This window comes from Octodon degus, unplaced genomic scaffold, assembly GCF_000260255.1.
Source record: "Octodon degus isolate 3935 unplaced genomic scaffold, OctDeg1.0 scaffold00079, whole genome shotgun sequence".
Lineage (NCBI taxonomy): Eukaryota > Metazoa > Chordata > Mammalia > Rodentia > Octodontidae > Octodon > Octodon degus.
In genome coordinates this window covers 3,901,760-3,913,386 of record NW_004524655.1, presented here as the reverse complement: position 1 = coordinate 3,913,386, position 11,627 = coordinate 3,901,760, and the positions used below count along the sequence as shown (strand labels likewise).

General features: G+C 45.4%; 1 pseudogene; it reads right to left on the bottom strand.

Annotated features, from left to right (window-relative positions):
• Positions 1-11,627, bottom strand: part of LOC101568704 — a 279,180-nt pseudogene that overhangs the window by 146,947 nt on the left and 120,606 nt on the right.

Genomic DNA, 11,627 nt, shown 5'->3' with positions numbered 1-11,627 from the left:
AGTAAAATAATAATAATTTCCAGTCAGGCATACTGGTGTATATTTGTAATTCCAGAATTTGAGGCTGAGGAAGAAGGATCCCCATGAGTTCAAGGATAGTTTGGGCTATATATTGAGTTCAAAGTTAGCCTAACTACATAGCGAGACCCTGTCTCCAAAAACCATAAATAAATAAAGAAAGAAAGCAATTGCCCAATATAAAAATATCACAAAGTATTTAACCATGAATTTATTGTTGGTTACTGAGGCTGTTTCTCATTACCCCCTAGTTTGACCTTTCAGGAAGCTGCTCAAGGCCTTAATCTAGCCAAGAAGAGACACTGTGTGGTCTCCTCTCAGCAGACAGAAATTTAAGGTCTCTTTGGGGTCAAGCACAAGGTAGGGATTCCGGCAGAGAACACCATTTCTTAGCTGAGTCAGAGCAGCCAGATGTCCCTGCAGTTGTCTACAGAAACTCTAGTCTTTACCCAGAAGCCAAGAAGTATGCTGAAACACCAGCACTAGTTCCGGCCCTGGGGAAGCTTGGGACCTCTTGGTATATAGCAAATACCTCAATTTTTGTTGACCAATCAGAACACTGTTCATGAATGCTATTAGACAGCTTTCTGTCACTGTAACAAATACCTGAGACAATCAACTTAGAAAGAGAAAAGGTTTACGTTGGCTCACATTTGTAGAGGTTTCTGTTCATGATCAAGTGGACATGTTGCTTTAGGTCCTTGTTGCAAGGAGTACATCATGGCAAGAAGCATGTAGCAGAACAAACCTCTTCATTTCACGACAGGGAAGTGAAAAGCGAGAGGACAAGGCCCACAGTCTCCTTTGAGGCCACGCCCCCAATAACCTAAATCCTCCCCCTAGGCCCTGCCTCTTCAAGGTTCAAACTCTGCCTGTAGCACCATGCTCTGGGATCCAAACACACAGGACTTGGGGAGATATTCAGGATCCAAAATTTGGCATATATGAAAGCAGGTCTGGAAAGCAGTAAGGAAAAGAAAGAAATGGCATATGTATTAACATGCATCCGGTGTCTGTGTGACTTCTTGGATTGTCATTTGTCCAATGTATGTCTAGGCTGAGAGTCCCAGTAGGCACTGGATGTGAGAGGACTCAAATAAATGAATGAAAGCATCAGTAAAACCACAGATTGCTTTTGTTAGCCGAGTGAGGGCTGGAAACCCACTAACGTGATTATTAGAAGCAATAGCTTCCTTCCAGTTCTGATCATTGTGCTTCCACCGGGGGAAGTGTTTAGCAAGGGAAAACTGGACAAAAATAAAGCTCCATCAGAAACTGCTGTCCCACTTGTACCAACGATTAGGAGTGGTGATTCCTAGGGGCAGAGTAACTGGCTGTTGGCCAGGCTATGGACTCAAATTTTGTTCTGGAAATTAACCTCTAACTGATCTCTGAGATTCTACTTCATGGGATGATTTTTTTTTTTTAATATATGGAGATTGTTGTCTTTTCTCTCAGTATTTTGAAGCCTTTGGAAACCTGCTTCCCATTTTCACTGGCATTTTCTACACGAAATATTTCTTGAAACAAGTTAACCGAGAAATTAATTTTATTTCTTTTCAGGAAGTTATTTTTTTCCTCAATTTTGTAGCCTAGGAGACTGGTCTATTGGTTTTTTTTTTTTTTGGGGGGGGTAACTCTTAATCTTCCTGTATGTCTATTCACCCCTCCCAGACTGAGCCCTGGAAGCTGGCTCATCACAAGGGCAAAGCACTGGAAAGATGCTGGCACTGAGACTGTGTTTTGGTGCTGGGGACACAGGGGTGAAGGGGTGAAGGGGTTGTGTATGGAGATACTCTGTACTTTGCAACTAGTGTCTGCCAGACTTCCAAGACAACCACTTGCTTGCTTGGAGAATGGTTTCAATCTCAAGTAGACTCTCCAGATAGCCATTGTGAGAGGCTGCTTCCAGGATGGCCCATGACCCCCATGTAACCCTCTCCCTCTAGGAACCTGCTTTTAACCATTTAGGTATGGCATGCCAGTGGGAGGTACTTTCACCTTGGCAGCTCTCACTCCACTACCCTCAGCTGGCCAGCTGTCACGGAGCAGGCTGCCATGCAGCGGAGGCCCATGACAAGGCAAGCAACTGGGGTGCCTCCTGACCAAGGGCCATGGAGGATCTGAGCCCTCAGTCCGGCATCTCTGAGGAACTGAATCCTGCCAACAACCACCCAGTAAGCTTGGAAGTGGATCGTCCTGTGGTTGGGCCTTCAGATGAGCAGGGAGAGCAGATCCCAGTGAAAAATCTCTGTGAGTCTATTCTGGTCTGACTGCAATAATCAAGGACAATAATCAAGGAGATTTTAAAGGAGTCTCACAGGAGAAGTACAAAGCCTGTGCTCTGCTTTTTCTGAAGGGAGTGACAGCAAAGACTCAGTCCCCACAGCCAGTTGGGCTCATCCCTGCTTTTGTGTTCCTCAGCTGGGTACCTTCACTCCCAGGGTCTTTATTTAAGGCCTTGGGGGAGGGGTGCTTTGAGCACTTCTGTCACCTCCTCCAGGAGGGGTATCCTGAAGATGCTTTGCTCCACTCTGACTCAATACTAGTACTTTTCCATGTTTAGTTCTTTTGCCATGACCACAATAAAGCTAGTTGCTCTAAGATCTAGTTCTGTCCTGTTGCTTTCATCAGCTACTAGGACACTGGCCAGCTCAGCTCTCTGAGCTCAACTGAGTACCTGACAGTGAGACCCCTGCCTTGGCCACCCACTGACTGCGGTCTCTTGAGAGATCCTGAGTCAGCAGAAGAACCAGCTCCGTCATGCTGCGCTCCTGATGCGGAGAAATTGAGATCATTGATGGGTGTCATTTTAAACCTTAAGGTTTGTGCTCACGGTTTTCATAGCAACTGATAAACAGTGGTGCTCCCTACAGCTTCAGGTCTACATGCTTTGGGGTTGGAAGCTCCAGAAGAAAGGTTTCTACTTCCCAGCAGCTCTGGCACAAATACAGGGATAGCCTCTCACTCATGCAGACTGAGGGTGTGGCCAACCCAAACTGACTGGCCATATCAGGATTTTGTCCACCCCTACTACTCTGTTCTTTCTTAGGGAGGTGAGCAGCTCTCCCAGAGAAACAGATATGCTGATGAACATAGGGGAGTGGAGGCAGGAAAAAGCAAAGCAAAAGATGCTCCCTGCAAGTAGCAAGTGAGTCATGTACAAGCGGCCACAGGAATCTTGTTCATCAAGTTGAGAGTGTAGGGTTTGTAGCACAGGCCTGCAATCCCAGCACTTGGGAGCCTGAGGCAGGTAGATTGCTGCCAATTTAAAGCCATCCTGAGCTACACAATGAGTTGAAGACCAGGATGACCTACAAAGCAAGATACTGTCTCAAAAATCCAAAAATGAGAGAGAGAGAGAGAGAGAGAGAGAGAGAGAGAGAGAGAGAAAACAGAAACATTTAACATACCACATCAGTAAACATATTATGAAGGTTCGTCACAAGTTCACAGCTAGTATTAGTTATATGTCCTATTGGTCATTTAATTAAAATGAATTTAATCTCTACTGATCCAAATGGCATGAACATAGTCCAAAAATTCAAGAAACTGTTACTTATTAAAACACACACAGAGCCTTTATTTTGACTTTGCCCAGCTGATTTGAGTTGGCAGGATTTTGCTATAATTAATATTTGTCCAGAAGTTGAAGGTAAACAAACAAAGAGATTAGATAAAGAGAGGGTACCAAACCAACTTCTTACAGCTGGGTCAAAGTCTTAGGAGGACAGATGTTCTGTATACAGAAATACTCTTTCTTTTTTCATGTTAACCTGTTTTGTAATCAAGTGAACCCAGTCAAGGTTAATAGATGCTTTTGTTTCCTTTTAGTTTGGCAACATTGATTACTTCCAGCCCTATTGACTGTTTTTTCTTTTTTTTTTTTTTTTGACTGTTTTAAAAATAAGAATGACTAGGCAGTGTGGCCCATGCCTGTAATACCAGCTTGAGTTTGAGGCAAGTCTGGGCATGTCACATAACATAGTGAGTTCAAGGCCAGCCTGAATCACAGAGTGAGACTCTGTCTTAAAAACCAAAAGATTAAAAAAAAAAAAAAAGATTTTAAATAGTAAATAAACGCAAAGATGTTGGTGATTTGTCTACTTTCTGGTGGGAGAAGGGACTTTGGTAGAAAGATGAAGATGCTTCCGCGCAAAGCAGCTTGCTGACTTTCTTCACAGGCGTGGTAAGGCAAAGCCCCAGTCAAGGGGTCTCATGGAAATGTGAGAATAATTGTGCATGACGTCTTTAGTGGAAGTTTGGGTCTAATGTCCATGAAAAAGGCCACAATATGAGCAATCACCAAACTACTTAAATTATTTCTCTCCTCCTCTCTCTTCTGTCTCTCCCTCCTTTCCAAAGTGAATATAGAATTCATATAAGTTAGGCAAAAACTCTATACTAAGACAATCTTGGGGACCTTGCCTCGTGCCCATCCTAGAACCACTAACAACCCTAACATTCGTTACTGCTTCTAGCTGGGCCTTGTCCCAACAGATCACTTGTAATATTCCCAGCAAAGATTTGTCAGGGAAGCTAAAAGAGGCAGAAATGCAGCAGAAAATGCCTGCTTACCTGCCAGTATACGTCAGCTTGTTAATTGCCAAGATAACAGTTCTGGTTACAGTTTATTTCTTAGACACGGTTGGCGCCTGTGATGCACAGCTGGTCACTATGATGCACGTTGTGAGACCCAATCCCCAACTGCCAGTTTTTCTTCATCTGTGCTTTCTGTTGGCTAATCCTACACAACCCCCAGACCACCAGAGACCAAGGCCTGATACTCTGGGAATGATCTCAATCAGTGTCCATTAATGTACAATAAATCTGCTTCCAAATCCTGGGTGTCATTTTCGTGTTTCTGCTTGCCATTGTATCTGATGCGTCAGCTGGGAAGATTCACTGAGCTGACTCTCTGCTCACTAGCTGTGACCTTCATGGACAGAGCTAAGACTTCTCTAGGTGCCAAAAGAAAGTGCGCACTCGAGATCTCTTGAGACTCCTCAGAGGTCTAGAGGAGGATTCCTGACTCCTCACTCAAGTGTTTTACATCAGACCTCAAAAGGAAGAGGACATAGTCTGTCTGTCTGTCTGTCTATCTGTCTGTCCATGTGTCTGTCTGTCTACCTGATTTCAATAAGATCCCTGGGAGCACCCCAGTTAGTCTATCAGTCCTACTCAGCTCAAGCAGAAGAGGAGTCTGATCAATTCTCATTAGTCGGGACCACCTCAAGGGAAGGGGATTGGAGTGTGCAACCTCTGAGTGCCTGTGGAATGAATGTATGAGTAGGTGGAATTAGTCAAAATCTGACTAAACCAGAAAAAGAGAGAGAGAGAGAGAGAGAGAGAGAGAGAGAGAGAGAGAGAGAGAGAGAGAAGGTCCCTATAGCTTCACTCCCCACCTCTGACTCCTCTAATTCCAGCCTGATGAACTGGTTCCAGCCAGCCATGGCCTGCACTCAGCCATAGAGGGCCCCCAGAGATGCGCCTATCCTGGTAAGATGGCATCATATGATGCCCACTAGACATGGCTATCAACAATTCTTTCTGGACTGGAGAGATAGCACAGTGGTCTAAGGACCTGCTTGTCAAGTGCAAGGACCCGGCTTCCATCCCCAGTAGCACATGCTGTGCCAGCCCTAGAACCCCTGGTGGACCATGCCGGCCACCAAAACTGGGTATGGTGGTGTATACCTATAGTCCCAGCTCTGGGACAGCTGAGACAGGAGGATCACTATGAGTCCAAGCTGCATAGTGAGAACCCCGTGTCAACTAACTAACTAACTAACGAGATATATATATGAATGATTAAAAAAATTTTCAAACAAAATTCCTTCTGAGCTCCACATTCTGACTGAGGAACAACTGGGCTGTCAGCCCTGGAATGAGCTGCCACGGGCTTTCCACAGGTTGCCTCGCCTAGAAACAGCCCAAGCAAGTGCTTCTCAAAGACATCAGACAGGGGGGCAAAAAGCCCATCAACCCCTGTTACCCAGAAACCTAATAAAAGAAAATCATCTCACATCCATAAGAAAATCCAGTCTGATGGACTACCCTACCCTCTGTCTATGAGTTATAAGGGCTATTTTGTAACTATTATTTTATAATGAATGCCCCTGTCCAGGCCCATCTCAGCCTAAACCTCTCCCCACCTTGTCAGACCCGGAGAGCTAGGCGGATAGGAGGCCAAACTCTATCCAGCTGGGTCCCCAAGAGCCCAGTCATTGCAAAGTTGGGGGCAAACCTGTGACTTTCCTGGTAGACAAGGAAACTGATCTCTCCACCTCAAAAGTTCCCTCTGTCAAAAAGTTACCACCACTGGGGCAGCTGGGACTCTTGCCTCCCACCACTTCTACCAGACACAAACTTGCAGCCTGGGAGGACATCTCAGTGAATATGAATTTCTGTATAAGCCAGCCCCATTCTGCCTCTAGGAAGAGATCTCCTCTTCAAGTTAGAAGCCAGCAGCTCTTGCACCAAGCCAGTCAGCCTCCCTCTTAATGTAACCCTGAACTTTCAACTTCAGCTGTTGAGGAAGATGATGCTTGCATCAGCCTGAAACAGACAACCACAATCCTGCAGTTCTAAAAACTCCCCTCCCAGAAGTATGGACTAGGGGCTGGGGAGATAGCTCAGCTGAATAAGTGCTTGCCTGGCAAGCGCAAGGGCCTGAGTTCAATCCCCATCTCTGAAAAAAAAACCACACAGAAGTATGGGCTAAAGCCTCACCTCTGGGCCTGGCCATCAACCAGGCCACCTCGCGGTGACCCCCATTGCTTCCAGACCTCATGAGAAGCACAAACAGGGATCCAGCCACACAGCAATCTGATAGAGTGTGGATCACCTTAGGCAAGATCTCCATGCTGTCAACAATGCAACCATCACCTTGCATTCTGCGGTTCCCGACCGATACACCCTTTTTGGACAGTTACTCAATTGCCACAAGGGTTTGGGAACTCTCCCACTATTTTTGGGAGAGGCCCTAGCAAGATTTGGATATAGGACTGCCTGTTTCTCTGTCCCTTCCAGTTTTAGTATGGTCCTCGAGGGGAAAAAAAAATAAGGCTTCAGGGGGCTGGTGAGATGGCTCAGTGGTCTAAAGCACCTACTTAGAACAAGCTTAGCAAAGCATAGGGACCGCGGTTCAATCCCCCAGCACCACATGCCAGCCAGCCCCGCCCCCTGGTGGGCTGAGCTGGCCACACACACACACACACACACACACACACACACACACACACACAAATAAATAAAATTTAAAAAAAATAAAATAAAATAAAATAAATAAGGCTTCAAAATTGTAAAATATCTATAGACAGTCAAACTGCTAAAATACACCTCTCCTGCTTGTAAAGCCAGTTCAAGATCTCTGAGGTGGGCCAGAAAGATAGCTCAGCGGACAAAGCATCTGCTTTGGCAAGGGCAGGGACCAGGATTTGACCCCTGGTCCTACATGCTGTGCCGGGCCCACCCCCGGAGTGTGCTCAACCTTCGAGAGAGTCCGGTGTGGTGGCACATGCCTGTAATCCCGGCACTAAGGAGGCTGAAAACAGGAGGTTACCAGGAGTCCAATTTGCGTAGTGAGACCCTGAACCAAATACACAAATGAAAAAAAAAAAAAAAAAATCTCTGAGCTCCCAGTGCCACCATGACTGCCCTCTGTATATATTGCCTCCGTCTTCTGTCACCCACAGCCTGCTGGTACACCTGCCTGGACCTAAAGAGAGCTTTCGTCTGCTTTCAACAGGCTCCTGTCAGCCGGCCACTCTTTGTCTTTAAATGGAAAGACCCCAGTTCTGAACTCAAGCATCAACTGACTTGAAGCCAGCCTCCCAAGGTTCAGAAGCTTGTGTACCCTCCTGGGAGATGCCCTCACAGCCAACCTCACTGGCTTCCCAGCACAGAAGATCGCTGCACTTCTGATTAACTGCACCCAAGCTGCCTTCTGGAAAGACACGAAAGCTCTGCCGCAGTATCTCGTAGGAACTGGTTACAAGAAAAAAAACTGCAAATTTCTGGGGGCTGCTGGATCCTTGAGTTCACAAAAACAATGATGCCATCTCAGACTGCTGGTCCCTGCAAGCACCCAGTGGCTGCCTGTACCAAACACTTGGATCTGGTTACAAGGCTGCCTCCCTCTTGGCCTCTGGGCTCCAATAGCCACTGCCCTTCTGCTCACGAAAGCTGACTCACTCACCCCAGGCCAAGTCCTAACGGTCCGGGTGCCACGCGCTGTCCTGAACCTCAGGAATAAATGTGGACCACTCAGTCCTGCCATGTGTCTGCCTAGCAGACTGGGCTCATCCGACTGTCCCCACCATGGATGGAAGCAGCTCAATTAGGGATGTAATCTCACAGGTACATATGCTGTGATCACCTTGGACCAAATTATTTTGGCCAAAGCTGTAGAGCTACTGCTTCCTGCTGCTGTTTGGAAACCTGCCACCAACGAGGCCAAACTGCACACCTAAGCCCTCTCTGGGAATTGGATGGACTAAAACAGCAGCTACAGCCAGAAAAACCTTGCCTGGTACTCCAGAAGATGAGAGCCAAGCCGGCCTCCACATGTGCAAGGCCGGGCCAGAGCGCTGACACCTGTACCCCTGCAACCAGTTCAGGCCTCAGTGTCTGTGTCACAGGCCCTGACCTCATGCAATAGAGTGGACTCTCCCACCTAAAGCTATATAGATAGACTACAGAAAAATAAAATCTTACAGGGGTTAGAAGTATCTATTAGTGCTCATCTGTGCCTACTCAGGCTGGCCAAAGATATTCCCTATCTGCACTGAAAAAACAGCAGGAGTTTACAGGTTCTGCTATGGATGCCTATAGGTGTATAGTAACTACCTCTAAGAAGTTTAAGAAATCCAGGCCTAGATCCACTGGAGAATCTGCCTGGACTAGACAGCTCACTCTGAAGAGCTGATGTATTCAAAGGTTTGTCCTGGTCATTCCAGACACTGCCCACTCTCCATGCATGGCTGAAGCCTGAGGACACCATTCACAGGTTTGCTCTGTGCCTGTTCCCCTTGATTTTCATATCTTGCTTCCCCACTCCCTTCTAGCTATGGTTTTTGCCTTCAGCTCTATGGTCAGTTGTCCCAAGAAAACAGAACAATCAAACACTTGACCAAGATTTGATGAGTGTCCAAAGCACATCAGAACTCCCCAAGGTCAGATCAACTCCCTCACTACCTTGCCAGAGTAATGTCACAGGACAGACAGGTCTAAATTATGTCTCTTCCTAAAGACAACATAGGCAAAAACTCTGTAATAAGACAATCTTGGAGACCTTGCCTAGGGCTCATCCTAGGACCACTAACAACCCTAATGTTACTGCTTCTAGCTGGGCCTTGTCTCAACAGATCACTTGTGATATTCCCAGCAAAGATTTGCCAGGAAAACTGAAAGAGTGAGGAGATGTAGCAGAAGATGCCTCCCCACCAGCCAGTATATGTCAGTTTGTTAGTTGCCAAGGTAACAGATCCAGTTGCAGTTCCTGTTCCTTTTGTTTCCTAGAAACAGCTGGTCACTGTGAGGCACAGCTGGTTACTATGGTGCACACTGTAACAACCAATCCCCAGTTGACAAGCCATTTTTCCTCTGTACTTCCTGCTTGCTTATCCCATACAAGCCCCAGACTACCAGAGATCAGGGACTGATACTCTGGGAATGATCCCGATCAGTGCCCACCGATATAAAATAAATCTGCCTCCTAATCCTCAGTGTTGTTTCGGTGTTTGTGCTTGCTGTTGCAATGTAGAAAAATAAAAACAAAACTTCTGTAAATAAACAGGGGAAATAGGAGAATGAGGGTTCAAGGTAGGAGCAGGAAATGGGAAAAAAGAAGACTCAAGGCACAGCATGTACAGGTACAAATTCCCTCTGATGAATGTTATCATCATGTATATCTAAAATGTACCAATAAGGGGCCGGGGAGATGGCTCAGTGGAATAAGCGCTTGCCTGGCAAGAGCAAGGGCCTGAGTTCAATACCATGTTCCGCAAAAATAAAAAAATAAAAATAAAAAATAAAATAAAATGTACCAATAAAAAAAAGGTAAAAAAAAATGAAGCTGCCTATAAATCTAAGATATTCATCCCTGATTGGGGTGTGGGAAAGCCTCACCCTACACACTACGGCCATAAGTAAAGCCCTTTCAAGGGGCCACTTGGGGAGATCCTATAACAACTTTGAACATGTTTGCTTTTTATCCAGTAGTATTGCATCTGAGAATTTGTCCTTGTGACATCGGGGAATACATATTTAGTCTCTCACTCATTTCCTAGCATGCAATCCCAACCCTTGGCATCTCTTAGTAATGGGGTCTTTTTATTAGTAGTAGGCCATGTTTGCACCACTTGAGTATTACGTTCATTGTGGGCAGTTGTTCTATGTATGCAATGTATCTTAATTCTTTTCCATTCACTTTCTTCTCCTCCTCCTCTCCCCTCCCTACCTCTCTCTCTTCCTTCTGTGCTGGCTATGAAGACCGGCACTCCACCAAGGAGATCGGTGCTCCTCTGAAGTGGCGTGGCTGCAAAGTGGCTCAGTGAAGACTGGAACTCCTCTGAGGAAGTGGGGACCTGATCCTTGCTCAACCCCTTTATATATGTTTTTTGTGCAGGGTGTGGAACCGCAAGGCAATCCAGCCAAATTGACACAATGTATGGACCACTACAAGTGGTATATTATATTTATTCATTTGTATATGTTGAACTGTCCCTGAATTTCTGGAATGAAGCCTACTTGGTCATGATGTATGATTTTTAGGAGGATTTAATGCATTCTGTTTGCCAGTATCTTATTGAGGATTTGTGCATCTGTGTTCATTAAGGAAACCGGCTTGTAGTTCTCTCACTTGGTTAGGTCTTACTCTGGTTTTGGTAACAGAGCAGTGCTTGCTTCTAGGAATGACCTTAGGAATATTACTTCCCTTTCGATTTTATTAAAGAGTTTGAGGAAGACAAGCGCTGGGACTGAGGTCCAATCCTGGGCATTACCTGCCCCACTGGCCCCACCCCCTAAGCATGCTGAGCCAGCCACTGAAGCCAGATATGGGGGTACACGCCTATAATCCAAGCCCTGGGGAGGCTGAAAAAAGGAGGATCACTACAAGTCTGAGCTGTGTAGTGTGACCATGTATCAACTACATTAAGTAAAAAGCTGCGCACGTGAGAGAGTTTGAAGAGTATTGGCATTAGATTGTCTCCATAATTCTTGTAGAACATAGCAATGAATCTGTCGGGACCTGGGCTTTTGTTAGTTGGCAGGTTTTTTAACATTAGTTCTTCAGTTTCACTAATTCATATTGGATTAATAAGGATTTTTATATCTCCTTTTCAGCTTTGGGAGTTCATATGTATTTGGAGTCTATCCATTTCTTCTGAATTTTCCACTTCATTAGAGTACAGGTTCTCAAATAGTTACTGATGCTCTGGGTTTCAGTAGAATCCATTGCAATGTTGTCTTTTTTGATTTCTAATTGCGTAGATTTGGGTTTTTTCTTTCCTAATTTTGGTAAGAGTACATCAGGATTTGTCTATTTTGTTTAATCTTTCAAAGAAGCAACTCTTAATTTATTTTTTATTTTATTTTTTTTAACA